This window comes from Sarcophilus harrisii, chromosome 2 (genome assembly GCF_902635505.1).
Source record: "Sarcophilus harrisii chromosome 2, mSarHar1.11, whole genome shotgun sequence".
NCBI lineage: Eukaryota > Metazoa > Chordata > Mammalia > Dasyuromorphia > Dasyuridae > Sarcophilus > Sarcophilus harrisii.
Window position 1 is genome coordinate 29,776,790 of NC_045427.1, and position 25,346 is coordinate 29,802,135.

The window sequence follows — 25,346 nt, forward strand, 5'->3', positions numbered from 1 at the left end:
CTGTGCAGGATTTTAGTAAAAAAGAGGAAGATCCTCTCTTTCCCTCAAAATAAGAAGCAGGTAAATCCTAAACTTCTGGGGGGCCTGAGAAGCATGTTACAAGGTGGGAGGCTACAGGGGGACATGACATAGAAAATACCTTCAACCAAATGGTAATTCAATGAAAATAATTTCAATAGTCCTTTAAAGCTCTTTGATTTTGTTAGGTTGCTGTTGTTTGTTTTGTAATGAATTTGTCTCCTAGTTCCTACTTTGATTCTGTGTGCTGGCAATAAGGGGATAATAGGGTTTTTTAAAATAGCTTTTTATTTACAAGATATATGCATGGGTAATTTTTCAGCATTGACAGTTGCAAATCCTTTTGTTCCAACTTTTCTCCTCCTTTCCCCACCCCCCTCCCCCAGAAGGCAGGTTGACCAATACATGTTAAATATGTTAAAGTATAAGTTAAACACAATATAACTATACATGTCCATACAGTTATTCTGCTGTACAAAAAGAGTTGGATTTTGAAATAGTGTACAATTAGCCGGTGAAGGAAATCAAAAATGCAGGCAGACAAAAATAGAGGGATTGGGAATTCTATGTAGTGGTTCATAGTCATCTCCCAGAGTTCTTTCGCTGGGTGTAGCTGGTTCAGTTCATTACTGCTCTATTGGAACTGAATTGGTTCATCTCATTGTTGAAGAGGGCCATGTCCGGGATAGTAGGTTTTTACAGGCTATTTTAGTGAAAGGCTGGTTCTGGCAGGTCTTATCAAGCTGGAAGAGCTTCTAGAGGAGATGGTGGTGAATTGTCCCTCAGGATCACTGCTGAAAGACTAGCCATCAGAGAATGATTTTTTTCTGACTACAACAATTTATGAAACTATCTACTAAGACATGGAAAGCCTGTCACCAGTGTTAGCGCAGGAAATACCAAGTTGGTGAACTCACAGATCTTCTGAAGTACTTAAAGTAAACAATCTATGGGACTTATACAAATGCTGCTATGAAGAATGCATGTTAGTCTAAATGGAAAGGGTTCCAGTCAGAAATTCTTAATGAATCTCTTAATATTACAAAAACATAATTTGATGATATAGAAAGGAAAGTCTTATTTGCATTTTCTGTTGGGGGAAAATGCTCACCTGGGTGATTTACTGGGTTACTACCAGAATGAAGAGGGAGGTAGATGATAAAGGGATAGACTGGGAGCAAGAATGGTCAGAACATGATTACAGTAGAAATATATCTACATGATTGCACATGTATAATCTATATCAGATTATTTTCCATCTGGGGGTGGGGGAGAAGGCTGCAGAGGGAAAAAAATGGAACTCAAAATCTTAGTTCAAAAAATGAATGTTAATGTTTAACATATATTGGATTGCTTGCTGTCTAGGGAAGGAGGTAGGGAGAAATTTGGAACACAAGGCTTTGCAGGGGTCAATGTTAAAAAATTGTTCATGCGTATGTTTTGAAAATAAAAAAGCTTTAATGAAAAAAAAATGAATGTTAAGTGGTATAGGGGATAGAGCATCAGCCCTGAAGTCGGGAGGACCCAAATTCAAATCTGACTCCTGAGGCTTGACAATTACTAGCTGTGTCACCCTGGGCAAATCACTTGCCCCAGATTGCCTTGCTTCTGCCTCCCCCCCCCCCCATGTTGAAAATTATCTTTCCCCATCATTGAAAAAATTATTTAAAATTTTTTTTTCAAATGATTGGAATAGGAGTTAGTGGATCAGTCAGTAGTTCAGGTCAAAAGGTGAAGATTCAGGGTCATCCATTCAACAAGTGTTTATTCAGCACAAATATTTATTATGTGCAGGGCACTGTTCTCTGAGCAGAGATCAAGGTCAGAACTCTGGACAGCAACACATCTGCTAGGACTTCATAGTGTGTGGATGGAAGATCATTGAGCTGGACTATTGAGATTCTCAGAAAACTCAGCTGACTGCCTGTGCTTTAAACAAGAGCTCCTAGCCAGGCTTTGCCCCTCCTGCATACTGACCCTTCTCTGTCCAGACTCGGGGATAGACACAAGCTAGGGGAAAGGCAGACAGCTTTTGTCCTAGACACAGTGAGCCACCCGCCTCGTTGGAGCAGGGGATAAAGTGCTGGACTTAAAGAAAGAAACCAGCTTTCAGATCCTGTCTCCAATACTTAGTGTTTGATCTTGAGCAAGAAATTTAACTTCTCTCTGCCTATTTCCTCATTTATAAAGTGGGGAGGAAAACACCATCTCACAGGGTCATGAGGATAACATTAGATTGATATACAATATATTATTAGATTGATTAGATGATATATAAAATACTTTGCAACTTTAAGATGTTGTATGAATGCTATTATATTATAATTATTGCTATTCTATACTACAGACCTCTCTGAAACTGCTTGCTTGCATTTCTCTAATCCAGGGATTCTTTGTTTTTTGTGTGTCCTGGACCCTTTTGTCATTCTGGAGCCAATGGACCCTTCTCGGAATAATGTTTTTAAAAGCATAAAATAGAACACACAGGATTACAAAAGAAAACATTCTATGGAAATAAAGATGTAATTTTTTTCTCATCAAGTTCACAGATCACATTCCTTGGCATTGAAATTTTGCCATCTGCTTATTTAGAACCAACTAAATAGATCCACAAAGAGACAGATGAGTGATAGAGAGACAGAGAGGAAATAAAATAACAAATTCAAAAATGAAAAAGAACTGATAACAAAATAAAGGAAATTGTTACAAACTTTTGCCAAATTATATGCCAACTTAAATGAAAGAGGAATTCTTACAAAAATAAAATATCCAAATTAATAAAAATCAAGCAGAGTATTTTAAAAACTCAACTACAGTAAACCAAGAAGCATTTATTAAGTGCTTACTGTGTGCTCAATTTTGGACCTTTCCTCTCTTTCTCTTGTGATAATCACATCAGATACTATGGATTCAATTATTCAATTCATTGTCAGGCCTAATTGTCCAGCCTTACTATCTCTCTCATGACCTCCCATCTGCAACCGTCTCTTGGATAACTTGAATTGGATGTCTTACAGACAACTTAAATTCAACCCGGTACCTCAGATTCATAATGTAGGAATCTCCTTTGACTTCATGCTCTTGCTCCCATAGCCAAACTGTTCCAAGGCCTGTTGATTCACTTTTGCAATATCTCTTAAATATGCTAGCTTCTTTCTCTCCTCTGATACTATCCCTATTATGTTGCAGGCCCTCATCATGCCTGAACTATTGAAATTACCTATTGGTGGCTCTGCTGGTCTCAAGTCTCTCCCCATTCTAGTTCATCATTATTCCAGCTACTAAAGTGATTTTCCTAAAGCATAGGTTGGACTATATTATTCACCTATTCAATAAACCACAGTAGTTCTCTGTCATCACCAAAATAAAACAGAAAAATCCTCTTTTTTTTTGATATTCAAAACCCTTTATAAGCTAGCCCTATGACAAGAATAAGCATGGGAGCAACCCAGTAATCCTTTGAAAAAGGGATCTCAACTCAGGTACCCACATTATTTAACCCAAAATGAGCCATGCTGCCCCCATGAGCAAACTCTCAATACCAGAAAAAAGAACAATTATAATGAAAACTAATTGACCTGGAAGATAGTCAAGGAGAGATAACCCAAAAATTATTAGACTATATGAAAACCATGATAGAAAATCTAGATACCATACTGCAAGAAATTATAAATGAAAATTCTCTAGGATTTTTGGAATCAGAGGGCAAAAGAAAAAAATCATTCACCTTTAGAAAGAAACCCCAAGGGTATGGATATTTTAGGAAAAAGGGAAAAAAATAATACATGCAGCCAAAAAGAAGGATTTCATAATAAAGGTAGACACAGTGAGAATTATATAAGATTTACCAGCTACAACTATAAAGAAAAAGAGGGTTGGAATCAAATATAAGAAACGGGGGGGGGGAGGGTCTTTGGAGGAACAGAGTATTTCTAAGTATTCAAAAATGTCAAACAAAATAAATATTTTAAAATGGAAATGTAGGCACTAAGAAAACAAATAAAGGTACATATATCTAATCAACAGAGAACACGTGGGAACAAACTATTTACATAGTAATAGGAGGAAAAAGAAACAAATGTCCTTTCAGAATCTTAGTATCTTTCAACAGAGAAAGGTTGAAATGGCAGAAAGTGTGTAGGTGGTTTTGTTCTGTTTAATGGTCTTCAAGAAGATAAAAATAGAAAGGAGAGGAAACTATGCTGAAGAAGGGGAGGGAAATCATCACATAATAGAAGTACACAAGATGAAAATATATAGCCATTGAGGAATGGGTGGAAGAATTAGCATCTCATCACTGATATGGGATTTTCCATATTTCTATGGAAATATTTCTATTATTTCTGTGAATAATCCATATCAATAACTAAGATTTCCTCTTTAACATGGAATGCATACTTAGTTCTATTAAAGAGATTAAAAATGGGGTTAAGGCAAGGCAGAATCATAATGGGTTTAAATGGTCTCCCTGAAAGATACCACATTTTACTTTAGTCATTCTTGACATCGGGTTTATTGTGTGTTTTAAATAAAAAATAGTTTTTAATGGAAATAGCTAAACTTTGTTTTATTACCTATATCTAAAGTACGTGAATATGCCATATGAATAGAATGGGGCCAAATTTCAATAATCAATAGGAGCCTTTTGGGAAGGTTTATTCAATAATTATTAAATTGATACATTGCTCTTCATATCTCTCAAAATTTTTGACACATCCTTTTTGCTTCTTGGTCGATATACTATTTTCTAAGGATTGATAGATTTCTTTTTTCATGAATGTTTCATGAGTTACAAAAACATGTAATTGGCCTGTATTTTGGAGTGGTCCTATTACTCTCATCTTTTGGAAATAGATATGTGATGCCTTTTAATAAGAAAGAAGGGAATCTTCTGAGAGGCAGATAGTAAAGTGTCTTGTTAGCAATTCATAGGTCACTGAAGTACTTGAATCAATAATTATGGATCTGATCTAGTCCTTCTGCTTTGCAGGGAAGCCAGAATTCCAGGTACCTCCTTTGATATGTGTTGTCATTTATTAATATTAGTAGTGTGTGCCAAATTTGATCCAATTTGTATTTCATTGTCATGAGTCCTTTATTCTTTGAGATCATTGCTTAAAAAAAAAACCAATCTGTTTATTGACTTTTTCTTTTTACTTACATCATCACGGTTATCCCATGTGTCCTTCTCCCTTCGCCTCCCTGTGAGCCACCCCATATTACAAATAGTATATTTTGGAGAGGAAAAAAACTAAGTGGTACACTGAAAAAGTTTGAAAACACGCAATGTCTAACTGCAGACCTTTCATTTCCATAAAAAGGTAGGTTGAGAATGTCTTTTTGTCCTTCACTTGAATCATGCTTGATCTTTATAATTTCTTTATTCCAAATCTTCTTTATAATTTTGTTAATTTTACTTTTGAGTTTTTGGTTTATAATTATTTCCCTTTACATTAATGAACTTACTGTGTATATTGTTTTCTTGGCTCTGTTTACTTCATTCTGATCAATTCATATACCTCTTTTTATGCTTTTCTATATTCATTATGCACATAATTTTTAAAAATTTTACTATTTTATTCTTTCAATTACATATAAAAACAAAGTTTAGCCCCTTTTTTCCTTGAGTTCTTTCTCATCCCTTCTTCCTCACTGAGAAGGCAAGCAATTTGATAAAGGTTATCCACATGCCATCATGCAAAACAGATTTCCATATTAGTGTTGTGAAAGAAAACACCAAAAAAGAAAAATTAAGTAAAAAAGCAACCCCCCCAGAAAAAAAATCCCAGTATACTTCAATCTGTACTCAGATTCTTTCAGTTCTTTCTCTGAAGGCGGATTTTTTATGATAGGTCCTTCAGAATTGTCTTGCTGAGAACAGTTGTCATTCACAGCTGATCATTGTACAATACTACTGTTACTAAGTTACTACTGTTCTTTTGCTTTTGATCACTTCACTTTTCATCCTTTCTGAGTTTTTCTGAAAACTTCCTGTTCATTTCTTATAACACAATAGTATTTCTTCATAATCATATAACACAACTTGTTCAAACATTGTGAAATTAATGAGCATCTCCTCAATTTTCAATTTTTTTCCACCATAAAAGAACTGTTATAAATAATTTTTGTACATATTGGTCCTTTTCCTTAAAAAAAAAATCTCCTTGGGATACAGACTTAGTAGTGGTTATGCTAGGCCAAAGGGTATGCAAGGTTTTATAGCCCTTTGGGTAGAGTTCCACATTCATAAATATCATTTCTTACAGTACAGTAATATTCCTTTATATCCATGTACCATAATTTGTTTAGACATCTCCCAATTGATGGGCATTTACTTTGTTTCCAATAGCTTTCATGAAAAGTGTTGCTATAAATTTTCAAGTTTATGGGGATATTTTTCCTATTGATGGCTTCCTTTGGAAGTAAGCCAGCAATGGAATCTCTCAATAAGTATGAACATATTTCTCACTTAATTTGATAATTCTACATTGTTTTCCAAAATGGCTGTATCATTTCACAGCACCACCAATAATATATTAGTGTGTCTATCACTTTACAGAACCACCCACAATGAATTAGTGTGTCTATCATTTCACAATCCCTCCAACATTAACTTTCTATTTTTGGTCATTTTTGCCAATTAGAAAGGATATAAAGTGAAATCTTAGGATGGTTTTGACTTGTCTTTCTTTTATTATTAATGCTATATAGCATTTTTATGTATTTGTGAATACTTTGCAATTCTTCTTTTGAGAACTGATTGTTCATATCCTTTGACCACTTATCTACAGAGAAATGGCTATTAGTGTGTGTGTGTGTGTGTGTGTGTGTGTGTGCTGATAGAGTTTTTACCAAATAAGATTTTTCCTAAATAATTAATGTTTCCATTTTATTAAATACTGGGTTCTTGAGTTCTGCTTTCTGATTTTTCCTTGGTTAGTCTGCTTTATTTCTCTCTCTTTTTATGCCAGTATTGGATAGTTTTGATCATTGCTGCTTTATACTGTAGTTCTGGGTCTGCAGGTGCTATTTTCCCTTTATTCCTACTTCTTTTCATCATTTCTTCTGATATTCATAACCTTCTGTTTGTCAAAATAAATAGCTGTTATTTTATGAAATTCTGTAAAATATCCCACTTGTAATTTGATTGATATAACATTTAATGGGTTATTTATTTTTGGCAGCATAGTCACTTTCATGTTATTAACACTTTATATTATTGTTGTTGTTCAGCCATTTCAGTCTTGTCTGACTCTTCATGACCCCATTTTGGGTTTTCTTGGCACAAATAATGGAGTGGTTTGCCATTTCCTTCTCTATCTCATTTGACAGATGAGGAAACTGAAGCAAACAGGATGAAATGAGTTGCCTAGGTTCACACAGCTAGGAAGGGTCTGAGGTCATATTTGAACATGAGAAGAGTCCTGACTTATAAACTGGTACTCTATCATGGCATCAGTTACTTAAGTTATTCTTCACTTCTTTAGAGAATTACTTTGTAATTGAATCTATACAAGCCTTTGATAGGTCCACCTGTAGCTATTTTATACATTTAATAGTTATTTGAAAAGAGATTTCTCTTATTATAGCTTCTAATGTTATTTCTAAAGATTTTGTAGCCTGAAACTTTGATAAAGCTATTATCTTAACCATAATCTTGCTGACTTTTTAGGATTTCTAGGTAAATGATCATATCATCAGCAACGCAATCTTTATGCCTTTAATTTCTTTCTCTTGTGCTATTGATGTTGCTAGCATTTCCAGAATTATAACAAATAATAGCAGGGAAAGTGGCCATTCTTATTTTACTCTTGTATTTATTGGAAAAGGTTCTAGTATATTCTCATTGCATACATTTGGATTTATTTTTTGTGAATTTTTAAAATCCCTCTCTGACTCTACCTTGTATGGTTTTTTAACTTGTTTTGATTGAGATCATTTATGTGGCTTTGGATATTTAGTTTTTAATAAGATTCATTACGCTGATTGTTTTCTTAATATTGAGCCATCTTTGAACTGCTGGAATAAACCCAACTTGGTCATAATGAATGGCTTTTGGCTCTAATCCAATAGAAGTTTGTTTAAAATTTTTTAATCAATACTCATTTTTTTCTGTATTTTGTCTTTTCCTGGCTTAGGACTATATGTATCTCATTAAAGAGTTCTGATAGGATGCTTTCCTTCTTATTTTTTGAGATATTTTGTCAATAGGTATTAATTATACTTTAAAAGTTTAATAGCATTCGCCTATGCATCCATCAAGGATTTTGGTCATTTGGGCTGAGTTTTTTTTTGGTGGTTTTTTTATAAGTAGATCTGAGATTAGGTTGTTTACGATCTCAATCTGGTCTTCTGGTAGTTTTCATATTTTTATACTTTTGAAGGTATTCCTCTATGTAACTGTAAGAGTATTTTAAAATTTTTTCTTCTGTTTTGCTATGACCTAACCTTTCTTATTCGATGTTAATTTTTTTGGCAGTCTTCTTTTTAATCAGATTAGCTTTATTGATTTTTTTTTCAAAAAACCAGATTTTAGTCATACCACTTTAAAAAAAAATAATTCATTGGTTTATTCTCTAATTTTCAACATCTTTTTGTTCTTATTCTAGGTTTATTTTTTTAAGTTATGATTGTTTCCCTCTTCTAATGTAAACAGATTAATATGTTCTTTCAATTACTTTAATTCTTTTTTTTTATTTAATAGCCTTTTACTTACAGGTTATATGTAACTTTAATTCTTTTAAAAGTGTCTCTGTTCCCTTTGGCTTGCTTCCCCTCACTCTTGAGCCCCTCCTTGTTAGCTTTGCTCTTTGAGGTTTTACTTATTCTTTTTCCCCCTCTCTCCTGCTTTTATCTGTTCATGTTCTCTTAATCAAGATTTCCCCTTCCTTTCCTCCTCTCATAGCAAATAATTTTCTTTCTCTTTGATATAGCATATTTCGGTTTGGGAGAGGTTTGAGCGATTGTGTCTAGTCCCTCATCTTGTTGCTCTGTGGTAATTGTTTTGGCAAGCCTTTGTAGAAGTGGTTTTTTAAAGTTCCATTGGTTTTATGTTGCTGTATGACGGACTTCTTTTTGCTTTTTACTTTTGCTTTCAACTTCTCATTAAGTGAACCAAGAATTTCTAATACACCTTTGCTTCCTATATTCCTTTCTACATATTTTTTGTTGTTGCCTAGAGTGTTCAAGTTTCCTATTGAGTTTACTACCTAGATATTGTCACCTAAATGCCTAAATATTAGTAACTATTACCTTTATACCTTCCTCTAGGACTGTGTGCCTAGATGTCTGGGATTCTTTGGGCTCTATGGTTCTTGCCCTGGGCCCGGGATGAGGAAGACATTCTATTGGAGACACAAGCTAGCCGACCCCTAAATCCACTGAGTGAGCTCAGGCTGCCCTCCTCCTCTTCAATCTGTTCTGAGTCTCCCTGGAAGTCTGACCCTTCCGTCCCATTCAGTTGGTGAGAGGTCCATTAATTAGTCCATCTTTAAGCTGATTCTCTCTTTTATAGATAGGCTTTTCCACCTGGGTTCTAAGCCAGCAACCCAGCTTATAGCACCTGGAGGATAAACTTCATCAAGTCACAGGATCACAGGCTTAAGGACAAGGACTATCTAGTCCGGCCTCCTCCTGCTATACACGGGGAGAACTTGTTTGAGAGGCGAGACCATCCCGGTGCTGTGCTCCACCTAGAGAAGCAATTCTGTTTTTGATCTTACTTTCCCTCCTTCTCAGACTGTTTCCTTTAGGGCACTAGGCTCTTCAGTTTAAGGGAAAGAATCCCAGAACCTGAGTTTGAAAGGCCTTCAGGAGCTACCAGTCTCCTCCTTAATGCACTGACACCCTTCCCAAGACCCCAGCAGGTGGGTCCTCTGGTCAGGGGAGAACATTTGCCCCCGAAGCAGCACGCTCCCCTTTGGAGAGCTCAGGTCGTGGGGAAACGCTTCCGAACATCATGCTCCAATGGGCGCCTCTGAAACCGGCTTGGCCTTTGGGGTCAGAGCTTCCTCTGGCTCACTGTTCCTTCATGGGGTAGACAGGCCCGACAAGTGCTGGGCTTGCGTGGTCTGGCCAGCTCAGGTCACCAGCCCTGTCTGCTTTTATGAGATCTCTTTCTTGGATGAATCAGATTTTCTTGGGAAGAGGCAGAACTTGGGCACGTGCCTGTGGTGGAACCTCATCAGTGAAACTGGATTTAGCACGGGAGGGGGCACTGAGGGGCACCTGCCAGGAAACCCCTTCTCTGGTAGAGGGAGGCCCTGGGAGGGCTCCAGAGAAGAGACAGGATATGCAGGTCAGTGGCTAGGAAATGACAATGTTGACCCACGGCCAAGCCATGAGGGACCGGGGCTGGTGCAACTGCTGGTGACCCGGCAGGCCCCTCTGCCAGCCTCAGCCACGCTGCCTGTTGGGCCAAGGACCAAGGGAGGCTGGGGGTCCCACATGGACGTAGTTAGCTGGGAGAGCTGGGGTGGGGAGTTGGTGGGGTACCTCGGGTGGCAGGCCCCACGGCAGTGATGTAAATGTAGGGCAGCAGAGGGGCGGCTCTCCAAGGCTCACCCCTGCCATCCGGTGGTCATCTCCAGGCCTGTTTTGGGGTCAAGACTGGGGCTCAAGAGTGGCTGCCCTGTGGCCATGCTTGGCTGAGGGGCTCTGCCCCATCTCCGTGCCTCTCCCTAGGCATGTCCCCACAGGCGCTCACCCAAGGCCACAGAAGCTCTGCACAGTCTAAGCCAAGCTGTGGGAGGGAGGGGGCAGCCCCTGCTGCCATTCCACCCCCTCCAGCCTGTGCCACTTGAGAGATCAGGAGTCCAGGAAGCTCCCTGTCCTTGCTCCTCCCGGCCTGCAAAGCTGCCCTAGGGATTAGGTCTCAGGCCAGCCAGCTCCTGGGAACATAGGTCCTTTTTTCTATTTTTCCTAAAAATTTTATATGCAGCAATTTACATCTGATTTCAAAAATACTAACCTGGTAGGAATCAATCTTTTAACAAGCCCCCCAACCTTAGTTTTATTACTATCTGCTGAATTGCCAGCTTCTCATAATAAAGGAACCTGGAATTGTGTTTTTAAAAAAATGTAGAACTCTTCTGTTTCTTAAACATTAAGATTATACAATCACGTGATTCCAATGTGAATAACAAGAGTACCATCCAATAGCTCTGTGTTCTTTGGGGTCTGCTTGACCAACAAAAAGGGTTTTGGAGGTTACTAGACAAGGAATCTCTCTGAATGGAAACGGAGACCATTAGGACTAAGCTTGAGTCCTGATCACTGGGAAGATCTGTGACCTCTTTGTGCCTTCTTCCCTAGGATGGTCTTTTAGATCCTCACAGCTTGGGCAATGCAGACTTTGAATTACATGGCTGATACTTCCTCGTTAGGAGCCATGTGCCCGCCAGGTTCCTTCCATGAGCCTCTTCCCTTCTCTGGAGAATGGGAATAATCCCACTGGCACTACCTCACCCATGGGTCAGAGGCCTTGGCAGTGAGCCTTTTAAAACGACCCAGCCCGATTCTTTCATTTTAGAGGGTCTTCAATTCACTGCATAACAGAGCAAGAGATAAAAGGGACCTGAGGCCTTCTTCTAGTCCAGTTCCCTCACTTTACAGAGGAAGAAATAAAGGAAAAGAAGGTGAGTAACCACTCCAAAGTCACACAGATAACAGACTCGAGTCCTCAAACCGGGAACTCAGTATTTTCCCAATGGGTTGTTGTGAATAAAGTGCTTTGTAAAACCCAGAGCCTTGTGTAAAGGTGACTAATTCTCAGTAAAGCTGGAAGAGGTGGCTACAGAAAGGACGATATACTGAAGGTCAAAGTTGCAGGGTCAGCCCTCAGTGCACCTGGTCATTCCCACCAGCTGATGTCCCATGTCCTGATTCACTCCTGCTTAGAGAGAATGGGGAGCTCCCCCCACCCAGCCTCCATCTCATCACTTTCCATTCAACTGCAAACCTTCCTCATGCCCCCCCCCAACCCTCTTCTCTGTTAATGTGCCACCTCCCCCCATAAGGCTATGAGCTCTCCAAGGACAGGTACTCTTCTGCCTTTTTGTGTGTCCCTAGCACTCAGCACAATACCAGACACAGTGGTCATTGTAAAAACATTTAAGTTTATTTTTTCCTTGTGTGCTTATGAACATTGCCCCCAAACACACGTCAGGTCCCTCATGTTGGTGGGCACTCCCGTGGCTGCAGATTTCCTGAGGGCACAGACCAGTACCAGGACTGTAACTGGCACACAAGGATCTCTTAATAAATGCATACTGTAATGTCAAAAAAAAGGAAACGAGGGGAAAGAACCTTCCTTGCTTTGGTGAAGAGGTGCGGAGCTCCACTGGGCCATGTTGCAGACTGTCTTGGGTTAGCCGCCAAGGTGATTTTTGCTAAGCTGTCCGTCCTGTGGTAGTTCCGTGCTTGTTACAGGAGGGCTTGCCGGGTAAGGCAGAAGCACAATCAGGGCTGAATGGGACAAAAGGCATCAAGGGGAGTTTGAAAATAAAGGCTGGTGAATGGGTCACGTGGTGCTCCATCCCACAAGGGTAGGGCTGGTGGCAGGGCTTCCATGCACATTTCCTCTTGAGAGCTTAGTCAGATCCCTATTTTGTGTAAGACCCTGAAGAAGTTTAAAGAGGGGGGTGATGAGGACAGGGAGGCAATCTAAAACTATCAATCAATAGGCCTTTACTAAGCACTTACTCCTAGCAAGGTATTAGGTAAAAGCAAGATAATGCCTGCCTTCATGAAGCTCACCTTCTTTTTATTCTCCTATATTACATGAGAGTTAGCTGAAGGGAAAATTTAACATGAAGAAGAGACGTAGGAAGTCGAAGAGGAAACTTGGAGGGATGAGTGTCACTGAACATGGGGAAAGGGCTTAGATTTAATTCTGCCTAACTCCTGGAAGGTGGAAATAGAGCCAATGATGGGAGTTCCGGGAAGGCAGATTTCCTCTCATTACAATGGAAGGAAGAATTGCCAGAAATTCGAAACAGGCCACCCTGGCTGAAAATGAAGTCTTTTTTAAGGAAGCGTTCAGGGCAATACCGATGACAATTTGCAGAAGTAGTGGGGACAATCCCTCTGAGGTTCACAAGGACCCATGACTGAGCTGGCCTTGAGCCCTTCCATCTTTCTCATTCACATATTACACTCATGGCAGTTTAAGATCAGAGCAGAATGAAACATAAAGAACACCTGCGTCTGGAGGGCATTTGAAGGAAACCCAGAAGGGGCTCCTCCTCCCATCTCCATCCCAGGTAGACGCCATTTCTTTTCCTGCTCCCAAATGGCAGAGGAAGAGGTTACCTACAAACTCTAGGGGCTAAAGGAGAGTGGAAGGAAATCTCTTCCCATTGCTCCTCAAGCTCCTCAGTCATAGGGTTTGATGCACATCTGTCCGAGGCTCCGTGCCCATCAAAAACATTTCCAACATGGACGGGTGGCGTTTTGGATCACATACACGGCCCACATTTCAGCACTTTGTTAGTAGGATCTGGCACAACTCTCTGACCATGGAGCACTTGCCTACTGAAATGATATCTTTTTTATAGATTATGCATGAAGAGGTTTTTATTAAACTGGGGGGGGGACCCCAATAACCAAATTCCACAAGACCTCTCTGAGTTGTCTTTTTCCATGTGTTAGACCTGGCAGCCAAGACCGGGGCAGCCTGAGTTGCGTACTCAGCTGAAAGCCTCCAGTTGGCCTACCCCGGGCCAGTTCTCAGTAGCAGGGGCCCCCTGCCCACTTGAGCCCGTGACAACACATTCCCTATGTTGGGATCCGGGCCGCAGGAAGGCAAGGATAAAGCACACACCCAGCTACGGCCCCAAGGGCATCAGGTTCTGCACCTGCTTCCTAGCATGAAGAAGCCTAACTGGAAGCACCTGCTGTCATTTTCTTCAGCAGGCTGAGACAGGTACGTAATGAGACCAAGAGCCTCTGATGAATACCCAGAGCTGGATGTGAGCTCCAGACCAACTCCTTCCAGTGGGGACACTCATCAATGGGCCAGTTCTAGCTGAGCCATTGGAGAGTGCTTTCAGGTCACCGTGCCCTAGTGCTCTTGACTCCTGGAGGCGATTCAAGCTGTTGACTGGGGCTGGCTGATGAGCATGGCCCCAGTTGAACTGCTCCCTGGACTAATTAGATCCTGTCACTGGAGTCCAGCACCATCTGCAGTTGTGGGACACTTATTCACACCACGTTCCCGATTCTGCAGCCCAGGCTGCTCCTGTCCTTACATTCGGTCTGGGGAGCAGTTACACGGGGTGGCAGTTTAAACTGTTTTAGATTACCGGCCACAATTTACTGCAAATTCGGCTTCAGTGGGCAGTTGTGACTAGACGGCAAGCTCGGGGCTTCCACCTGCTCGTGGCTGATTTCCGCTAGAAAAATGCCATCCACATGTTAGATACTGGGAAGCTCTCCTTTCCAGGGTTTCATACATCATCTCTATATATAATCAACCCCAGTCGGAGCAATAAGTACTTGTTGAACCAATTTTAAATGAAATATAAATTCAATTAAAAAGTACTTTTAAGTGTCTATTACATGCTAAGGATTGGAGCTATAACAAAACAGAAACACTTCTTGACTTCAGGAAACTTACATGCTACTAAATGGAAGTAACATGTATACACACACACACACAAAAAAAAATGTGTACAAAGTAATGTCCAGGGGGAAGGGAACTTGAATGGGGAAGGAGGGAGTGGAGATCAGGGCAGGTTTCCATTTGAGGGCAACTCGGGATCCTGAGTCCAGAATATCCTGAGCTCAGGAGACAAACTGTACAGAGGCAACATGGAGGCAAACTGCAAGTACAAACTGCAGGGCTCTGCCTGCCCCAAGCCTCTCTCCGTTCAGCCTTTTAACCTGTCAGCCTAAAGCAGGTCTTTGCCAGTGCCCAGACTCTCTGGACATGGCCATGTTCCCTAGCTGCCCTCCAAACCTGGCGCTGCCCCTCCTCCTCTACATTTCCTAACAATCACTCTGCCTTGGAAAGCCTTTGCAACCTCCTGGGGATCTCTACTCTCCTGGGCATCCATGGTCTGTAGAGTCTCAACCAGGAACTCCTGGGCAGCAAGCACTGCTCCTTTGTGTCCTCGACACCGTCCTGAGCAGCATCCCAAGTACTTAATAAATGCTTGTGGACTGGAAGCTGACCAATGGATTGGACATCAGGGGCTTGTCAGTGATCCCGAGGTTGCAAACGCATAAGGACAGGCACGGCATCAACACTAATGTCGACTGGAAAGAGCAACATTTGGGGGGCAGAGGGAAATAATGAGGTGTTTCCCATGTGCCAAATTTAAGGTTCTTAAAAGTAATGCAATGGACTCTGTGCAGCAGGCAGTTAATAAGGAATTCAAGTTCATGAGAGAATGGAGCCAGATCCTGAGCTGAGGGTCACCTGCACAGGGGTGACAGCTGAACCAAGGGGAGTGGGTAAGACTCCCATCACACAGACTGCAGCAGCCAACCCAGGAATGCCAGGTTCCCACCCCAATTTTTTTTCCCACTTTGACCTTTCTAATTTAAATGCCAGGACACAATGGGCTTATACAATATAGTAATCATTTATTAAGCAACTACACAGTGCGAGGCATTTGGCCAGGTACCGGGGAGAGCACCAAGTTGAGATGTCATGGCCTTGGGCAAGGAGGAACTTCAGGCGAATGAGAGAGCAGAATAGCCAAACCACAGCCTCACACAAGTGCAGCAGAGTTACAAAATCAAGTGTTCCATGAAGTACAAAGAGGAAGACTGTCAGTAAATCAGGAAGGTTTCCTAGGAGCCAAGATCTAGGTTTGGGAACTGGGTAACAGTTTATGAGGAAGGGCAAGGCTTCTAGACACAGGGAAAAGCCTGAATGGCAAGGAAACAACAGATTGTTTAAGGGCATAGAAATATCTTTCTAAAGAAGTGACTATATGGCAGACAGCGCTCCAAGACAAAGCTGAAGAGGCAGTACAAGGGTCTGGCAGAAATCATTCCACTCAGATTGGCCTTGTTATGGTTATTGAGAACATCTTGATTTTTCATTAGGAGTGAGCAAGGCCTAGAAACTTCCCTAAATGTGACAGGAAATCTGTTCAGATTGGCTGAAGCACTAGGTCATACCTGCCAAGATCTGTAGAAAAACTACTTTCTAGAATCTTAGAGTAAAAGCCTTCCAGCTAAGCTCCTGAAAAGGAACTGCTGAAGGCTGCGGGAGGGAAGAAGACTGCCTCCTCCTCTCTCTGGACACCCTAGCCAGAGGAGGACCCTTCCATCTCAGAAAGTCTGCCAAATTGTGTAGTTCTCACCTTGTCCCTGGTATCCTGGCCTTGACCTCAGAATAACAGCAGCTCGTGGCAGTGTCTTGAGAACCAATTGGACTCCATTAGGAATAAAGCTCCACAAGAATCTGAACAGAAACCTTCATTTCCCCTAGGAGGGGGTCACCCCCACCAAGAATAAGAAAAGGACCACCTGGTAACAGTCAGAAGTGGTCACTCAGCCTGGTCCCACTTTCTCCACACTCTGTATGGATTAGTGGGAGTGCTTGTTACAGACTTATAGGGGGATGTTTGTAGCAATTGGACTTACCTTACCAACTCAGTAAATAAAAGTTCATTAGATCTGGCTGATAATTGTGGGGGTGAGTCTTGTAAACTACAGCATCTTCCAAAGTGTCCCTCAAACTAGAGTGTGAGGGGTCTGAGAAGAGGGGGCGTGCAGCTAGTGGGAGTGGGGACAGATGCCCCAAAACTTACAAAGGCCATGGGAGGATGTCGTTGGGTGGTGAACACCAGGGAGCCACCATGATTGCTGGCAAGATCCACCCCTAGGAAGTATGTCTGGGTGTTGGTCTGGATTGCAGGGAGGACCTGGGGGCAGCAATTTGACCTGCAAAGAACCTACTGCAAAAGACAAATGGCAACATGGAACAGTGGACGGTGTCACATGGGAGCAGAGAACAGTGCAATTTTTCAGCGATATTAAGGAAAAGGACAAATGTTATATTGACTTTCCCCAAAGGGAAGAAAATGGAATCTGCCCCCTTATAGGCTAGTGAGCTTGACTATGGTTCTGAGAATATTCTACAACAGCTGGAGCTGGTCAAGAAAATGCTGAGCACAAAAAGCCACCAGGGTTTCCTCAAGAACAGGTTATGCTAGATTAATCTCACTCTCCTTTTTGGTGGAATAACTAAATAGTTAGATCAGGTCAACTTTGTGGACAGTTTACCTGAACGCTTGACAAAACACTGAATAAATCCATAGACTTGTGCAGGACCACAAATATTTGTGAACTTAGGTCAGCCTCTGGCACTCCCCTCCTCAGTGGCCTGGGGCCACTCACGGCCCTTCCTGTCATCTCCAGCTGAGCGCTGGCCAGATACAGGAGGGGCCGGAAAGCCTGGCCAGCCGGCAGGTGCTTGATGGCAGTCCCAGATCTGCCTCCACCACTGCAGGACGTGGAGATGTTTTCTATCTGCCCATCATTGCTCCCCATGACTCATCTCATACATAATGCTTTCAGGCTCACCCAAGTCTCCTTGGCGCACTGGCAGTGTGGCCCATCGGAGTCCTCCTCTCAGGGCGCAGGTGCAGCCCCTGTGACTCGGGTAAGCCCCCCCTCCCCCATCACTTGGGCCCCAGTGCCCTCACCCGGCACTGGCTGCACGTCTCCACTCAAAGCCACCCAAGTGAATCCAGGCCAGGGTCTTCCTCATGGGGTTTCATGTCTTTGTGAATGACTCGATCAAGGCCTCATTGTACCCTATCAAAAATGGAGAATATCCTTTATGCATGTGGTCAAGATTCAAAACCACCAGGGGAATAACTCTATTGATGAAATCTAATAGAGTTACATATTAAGTCTCATGCTCGCATTCAAAAAAGTAACCCTCACATGTATCAAACAGATGAATGATCTGGTATTTTAAGTAGAATTAAAGCTCAATATGAACGAACAAGGTTATGGCAGCCAAAAAAAGGCCATGTGATCCTAGGCTGTATTGAGAGCGATGCACTGACTTCCCCCTGGATTCTGCCCCACTTGGAGATCTGGAAGACCGAGTTCGGTTCTGAGCCCTGGACAGATGCTGATAAAACTGGAGGATATACACAAGAAGGAACTGATGTGAAGGGTGGAACGAGGAATAATTGGTGATGGTTGCAAAGAACCAAAAGTGGTCAATACTAAGCCCTGGATGACCTTCTCTGCAGGTAGCAGGTGCCCTCTCACCAGGATTTTTCAAAAAGGATGCCAGGATCTCACTGATCAGGTACAGGAAAGCAAGGATTCTTGCTCTGGTCTGCATCAGACTGGATTTTGACTTTCTGTGATTCTAACAAGATGGAATTGAAGGGACACGTAAAACCCTGAAGATGTTTGGAGAACTGTGGGAAAGAGCCAGCCATGAGGGCAGGATTGAGGATGCACGGGAGAGAGAGATGCCCACCAGAGTGAGTTACTGAAGGAGGAAGGAGGGAGTGGGATCCGGGGCACATGTGAGACCTGACCTGCACGGAGGGAAAGAACAGCTCTCTTGTGCCAGAAAGAAGGAGAGGTCTGTAGGAGCTAAGGACGGATTAGAAAGTCTCCATCACCTCACTGGAATGTAAAGTTAGGTTAGGTCATCTGGGACACACCTGCTGGTGAATGAAGAGAAGGAAGAGTTTGGAACAGGCCCCTTTGAGGAATGAAGTAAAATGCCAGGATAAAGAAGCGCTTGTCTAGCAATGGTGACACGCCTCTGGTGTCAATTTGCAACAGGTAAGTTTTTAGGACTTCTTTCACTGATGTTGTCACTGAAAATTTGAGGGAGTCATCTGAAAAGCAGGTTAGACTTAGGACCTTGAATGGAGTGGGAGCTTAATAAATGTTTACTGAATAGAGGGGTCCTGTAAGGAGAATAGCTACATACTGGACCACAGAATGACAGATTTGCAGCCGGAAAGATCTGGGGCCACCTAATTCAACCTTCTCACTTTATACATGAGGACGCTGATGTGTGCTGTAGTGAGTAGCAGAGCTGGGATTTGAACAGAGATCTTCTACCTCCAACTCCCAACACTCTTTTCTGTACCAACTTGCCAATCAAGGTATGTCAACTGGGGGGGCCAGGACATTAAAGGGAAGGTAGACGGGGCAAGGGCAATTACAAAAATATAGGTGTAAGAACCAACAAGCTTTGTACAGAGGACAGCCAGCTAACAATTCCCATGCAAATTGACTTAGTATCCCCTTTAATGAACAAAAAGCTTTTCTTAAGCACCATGGGTCAGGTTCCATGGAGATACAAATACAAAGAGGGAGCCAGTTCTAGTCATCTAATATTCTCGAATGGGTGGAAATGGTACATTCAGGGGAGTGGCCCAGGGGAGTCACTAACAGTCAAGCCATAAATCAGCCACAACTGGCCTGCTTTTTCCAGAAGGTGTCACACTGATTTGAACATTCGGGTCTGAGCCAGAGGTGGGGTAGAACCTGACTTTCTTGGGGAAAGTAGGGAAGGGCCAGGAATCAAATCTTTACTTCTCCTGGGAAGCTTTGCTTCTTATGTTTGAACCAGTCAGGCATGGTTTTCTTATGTTTTATTCCTCTCAAAAGAGGAAGAAGAAAAGATATATACTAAGGGGACATAAACTAGCCAGGGGGTGCCAGGGATAGCGGGCCAGGCCTGGAGGCAGGAAGACAAATCTGGCTTTAGAAGCCCTGGATGTGGTGTCATCTTAGGTAAGTCACTTACCCCCACCTGCCTCAGTATCCTCCTCTGTAAAATGAGCTGGAGAAGGAAACGGCTGACCTCTCCAGTATCTCTGCCAAGAAACCCCAAATGGGGTCATCAGGAGTCTGAAACGACCCAACAACAATGGAAAGAAAGGTGGAGGATTATTTCACATCATCAGCAAGTACAAGGCCAAACAGATAGGGAGGAAAGGGGAGGGAGAATGGGAAACATCTAAGTCTCATTTTCAAGTGAACTAGGCAAGAAGGTAAAAACAGAGACTTATGCAGGGAGGTGTAGAAATGCATTTCACTCTACCAGGAAACCAGAAGGAAAGAAAAGAGAAGGCAATAGGAGGAAGGGTAGATTCAGGAAAAGAGTCATTTATAAGGGGAAAAAAAGTCTAACAACAGAGAGCAAAGTCCAGAAGGGTTTACAAGGAAAGAAGGGACAAGAGCCCATGACTGGGCTCTGTGCAAAGAGGGATTACCTCCAAGAGAGCACAGGGGCCGGGTGCACTAAATGAAAGCTACCTTCTTCTCTGTAAAGACACAACGGGAAAGAACAAAACCTCTCAGAGAAGGGGATAGAGAGAAATACACAATTAATTCCAATAGACTATGGATAAGCTACACTCACCCACAAAGCGGTGCCAAACGAACCTCAAGATCACGGCTACAGATTGAACACCCAGAACAGGTAATTCTTACTAAGTCTTGAAGAATCTAGAACACAATATGGGGAATAGTTCAGAAGGTCAGAGTACTGGCTGCTCAATTTTAATCCACAGCAAAGTGGGCTTCTCTGTTCAGTACCATCCCACCAGGCAGCAAGGGCAACCTCCTTTTCGGGGGAGTTTAGAAAATATTCCCAATATCTCAAGGGTTTGGGTTCCTAGCCCTTTGAACATCAGTGAGGTCGGCTTCCATGGTATGGATAGGGGCTGTTACACTCCCACTGATGGTCTTTACTATATACCTTTGGCTACAAAGAGAACAAGGGGGGGGATAATAAGGTTTCTCCTTTCTAGGTGTAAAGGAAATGACCAAATTACAAGTGACTTTGATTACAGAATCATGGCAAACTAGGACTGATGAGAACCAAAAGTGCCTTCTACTTGTTTCACAGAGAAGCTGTGACTTTTCCAAGTTCACACCGTGTAATATCATCCTCAGCCTTCACAGCGGCTGCCTCCCGAGTCCAATTCTAAGCTATCTGAGGGTCCATCTCTTGCCCAGCAGGGAGCATAGAGCTCCACGTGTTGGCATTTTGTTTAATGGATAAACACTCATTTTTATGAACAGCCTGCAGTGGCTCATAGGATCTCCAAGCAGGAAGCAATTTTTAGACCACTGAATTGTTATAAATGAAGGCTATGAGTGTTGAGCAGCTCAAGACATAATTAGTATCCTGTAGGTGCTCAATCAGTCCTGTGGATGGATCTCAGTTAAGGGACTAAGAAGGTCCAGCACCCTGACGGCTATGATCGACACTTCTTGGTGATGCCCTCTTCACAGGCTACCAAGTGCCCACGTGAGCCTTCTGCTTTACTGCCTGCTCACACACTTACAGAGGGACAACTGGGTGAAAGGAAGGGTCCCGGGCTGCTGTTTCAGTTACATCTAAATCTCGGGGACCTCACTGGGGGTTTTCTTGGCAAAGATACTGAAGTGGTTAGCCATTTCCTTCTGATGGTTTTCCAGCTAAGGAAACGGAGGCAAACAGTGTCAAGTAGCTTGCCCAGGGTCCCATAGCTAATAAACATCTGAGGCTAGATTTGAACTGGGGGAGAACAGGCTGCCTGCCTCCAGTCTGGCTCTCTGCCCTCTGTATACCACTGCATACCCAACAGACCAAAGGTGCCGCCTTCTAGTATTGTTGGGCACCAGGGACACAATGACAAAGACACAGCCGTGTATGACCTCCAGGGAAGTCCCACACTAACAGGGAGAGAGACGATCCCAGCAAGCACTTAGCTACATCCCTAGAAGAGAAGCTCCAAGGACAAGGGCCTGCTGGCCAAAGGAAAGGGAAGGCTTCTTATACAGGGTCTCTGAACTGGATCTGGAAGGCACGCGCACGCGCATGTGTGTGAGAGAGACAGAGGGACAGAGACAGACAAGAGACAGAGAGAGACAGAGAGAGACAGAGAGACACAGAGAGAGAGAGAGAGAGCACATGAGCGCAACATCCCAGGATGCAGGGTGGCCAGTACAAAGGCACAAATGCTTAGTGCTGTGTACAAGCATTGTGGAAGGTGAGATAAGAGAGAAATGAACATAGTCTGAGCTTGGGTCAGTGACAGTTTTGTGGAAGAATATGAGCTTGATCTGAACCCTGAAGAAAGCTAGAACTTAGACATGATGAAGGAGGGCACTGAAAGAAAGGGATGGTGGGGGAGGGCACTGAAATCACATCATTACTCAAGACGCATCCTAGTGTCTGACCTGCCTTTAATCTTCCTCAGCTGGAGCTCACAGGGCCCCAGTCCATCTTCTGTCCGCTTTGGTCATTTCTCTCTTCTGAGCGTTCACGTCTCCTCCTCAGTCCTCAGTGTGAGGTTAAGTCAGCACATCAACCTTTCATATGGACGGGGCAGTCCCAATTTATAGGTGATGCTCCAAAACTTCATTTGAAATTCAGTTGTTTGTAACTTGGAATATATTTTCCTATAAAAAAACAATGTTACAGCCCATAAAACTTATTTCACCCATAACCTACCTGAAGTTTGGTAACAATATCTTTCCTACTTTCCCTAATCATTATTTAAAATGAATTCCAGATTTCAACAAAGGATGACAGGAGTAATTATCCTTTAGTGGGGAGAAAGGTTAAAGGTGGAAAAGAGATGGTCCCGGCAGATAGAAGGCTGGGCTTCTCTTTGCTACATTTGGCCTGGACTCAAGTTGATCTGAAGCTAAAGTGGAAATACCATATTTCTGCACAGGTGCAGAAATGAACCTTGTCTTTCCCCCCATTCCTCCCAATTCTACTGCTATCCTTACTAGCAAATATAGGCCCTGAAGGAATATACACATATGAGGGACCCATGGAGTAAACCAGGAAAGGAAGGTGGTTACTCTGGTAGTTTTACCATATGGTTTGATTTACCTAAACTATCTGAAATGCAAAATGACTCCTTTAAATAACCAGTGAGAAAAACAGTACAGTTGGTATTGAATCATTGTTGGACTGAATGATGCTGAAAAGAGCAAACTCAACCTGTTGAAGGATAATCATTCTCTTTTCTCCAATGCTATTTATACGGGCAGTGCTATACTCCTCCCCTGAAATCCTATTTCACTGCTGTACTATGATATAAAATTTGTTCTCAGAGGCTATTCCAGAGGTATAGTTCTGGCTGATTTTACCAACAAGGAAGGTTTAAGAGTGTGGACACTCTTAAAAGGACAGACTCCATTTACTCATTACCCAAGTGCTAAGGTTCTTCAGCAGAGTGGCCAGAACTACTCTTAAATATCACCTCCCTGGGGAGAGAAATCAGAGATCTTTTGAAAGATTAGTGTAACTACTATTAAGTATTTAAAGGGGATCACATATTTCTTGAAAATGTTTTGATTTTTTTTTAATGGAAGTGTTTTCCTATAATTTCTTCCATATTGGAAAGTATTTTGGAAGTTCAAACTCCAAATTGTTTAAGAAGTTCCTCTGTGAACCAGCAACACTCATCCAGGTTTGGACGAATCATACCAGCATTTTCCGTCTCTGTGGTTTGCATTCAATAGACAGCTGAACTTAATAGGAACACACGTTCACACATACAGAACTGATGGGGCCTCAGAGACCATCTAGTCCACCTAACCCTTTTCAGATTTTTTTTTTTTTTAAAGAGGCCTAGGAAAGTTAAGGGACATCCCCAAGATCACCAAGTTGGTGGGATTTGATTCCAGGCAGGACTAGTGCATCCCTAGACTAATAAATAGGGCACTTCTAGAAGGCAGGGAGCTGTGAATCATATTCTTGTCCACGAGGGAACAAGCATTTATTTATCACCTACTACGAAGCCACTGTGCTTTGTGCTCTTCAGGTATTATCTCAGTGGCTTAGAATAGTGTACTCAGGGGGAAATCAAAAAATTGAGCTTGAATCCCACCTCAATGGGTAACCAAATCTACCAAGTATGTTAAGGGTATTTCATTTGACCTCTCCAAGCCTCAGTTTCTTTCTTAATTCATTATTATTAATTCATATAATTATCATCATTAATTCAGATTAACAATACCCTTAATTCCTAGAATTGATGCAGATCGCATGAAACCACATGTGCTACAAGCTAATTGTACAATATTTCAGAGTCTGATTCTTTTTGTACAGCAAAATAACGTTTTGGTCATGTATACTTATCGTGTATCTAATTTATATTTTAATATATTTAACATCTACTGGTCATCCTGCCATCTGGGGGAGGGTGTGGGGAGTAAGAGGTGAAGAATTGGAACAAGAGGTTTGGCAATTGTTAATGCTGTAAAGTTATCCATGCATATAACCTGTAAATAAAAGGCTATTAAATTAAAAAACAAAACAAAACACATGTGCTATATACCTGGAGATTGTTATCTCCTGACTCCACTGGGGAGATTCAAGGCCTGTCTCTGACCCATACTGACCAACTGGGCCTCCACATGGTACTTCATGTCCCGGGGATCTAGTTATAAATTGCAAACAGGTGCCTATGGGGGAAAATTCAACCAAAATCATTTATATAAACAGCCCGACTGCAGAGGCATCGGACAGCCTTGAGTCTCCCTCCCATAAAATTGGATATTAATGAGATTTCTAAAATGTAAAATAATGCCCCCATTTTCACTAACTTACTGCTGTGGAAAATGCAGTTACTTTTTCTTTTTTAAGACCTATTACTTACGCTAACCTGGAATGGTTTCTTGTTGCTATTTTTCAATGAATTAATAAACATTCCAGAAACTTCCGTTTTTAACTCAAAACTTTAAATGAAAATGTTAGGTTGAAAACGGCTCCGTTTTCACTCCTGACGCCGTAAGGGGAGGAGGCCTCCGGCCCCTGTGATTTACCGGAGCGGGAGCTCCCAGCTCTCTTTCCGGGGCTGCACATGGCCGCGCCCGGGGCTCCCGGGATAAGGCCGCAGGCCAGGCCGGGGCCGCTCCCCCGCCACAGGCCCCGCCGCGCACATGGCCGGCAGGAGGGGCGACGCAGGGCGGGCCTCGGCGGGAGCCCGGCTCCTGGGGCATCCAGGCCCCGGCCCGGGAAGCAGGCCCGGCTCCCGGCTCTGCGGCCTCCCCACAACTCCAAGGTCCCGCCCGGCGCCCTCCAACCCCAAGCGGGGCCTCCCCTCCCCCGGCCTCGGTGTCACCCGCAGTCCCGGAACCGGGCTCCCGCCTCCGTCCCAACCTCTCCCCTCCCCGGCCCCCTCACCCCGGCCTCGGTCTCGCCCCGCCCAGCCCGCTTGGCGGCGCCGCGCTGAAGGGGTCCGTCAGAGGGGCGCCGCAGGCCCGGCATTTCCCTCTTCCTCCCGGGCGCCCCGGGGCAGCGGCGGCCCAGGCGGCGGCGGGCGGCGGGCGGCCCAGCGGAGGTAGCGCCCCGCCCTCGGCCGTGCGGGCGA

The 25,346-nt window shown here is 42.9% G+C and overlaps 1 long non-coding RNA gene across 1 annotated transcript; it reads right to left on the reverse strand.

The window, feature by feature from the left end:
• Positions 1 to 12,415: 12,415 nt before the first annotated feature.
• LOC105749139 lies at positions 12,416 to 25,196 on the reverse strand. Its single transcript, XR_004231549.1, has 7 exons — positions 25,160 to 25,196; positions 24,312 to 24,438; positions 22,195 to 22,416; positions 20,387 to 20,472; positions 20,238 to 20,288; positions 19,769 to 19,872; positions 12,416 to 12,483 (listed from the first exon to the last, which is right to left on the reverse strand). It is a non-coding gene; the product is annotated as an uncharacterized LOC105749139 (long non-coding RNA).
• Between the last annotated feature and the right edge of the window lie 150 nt (positions 25,197 to 25,346).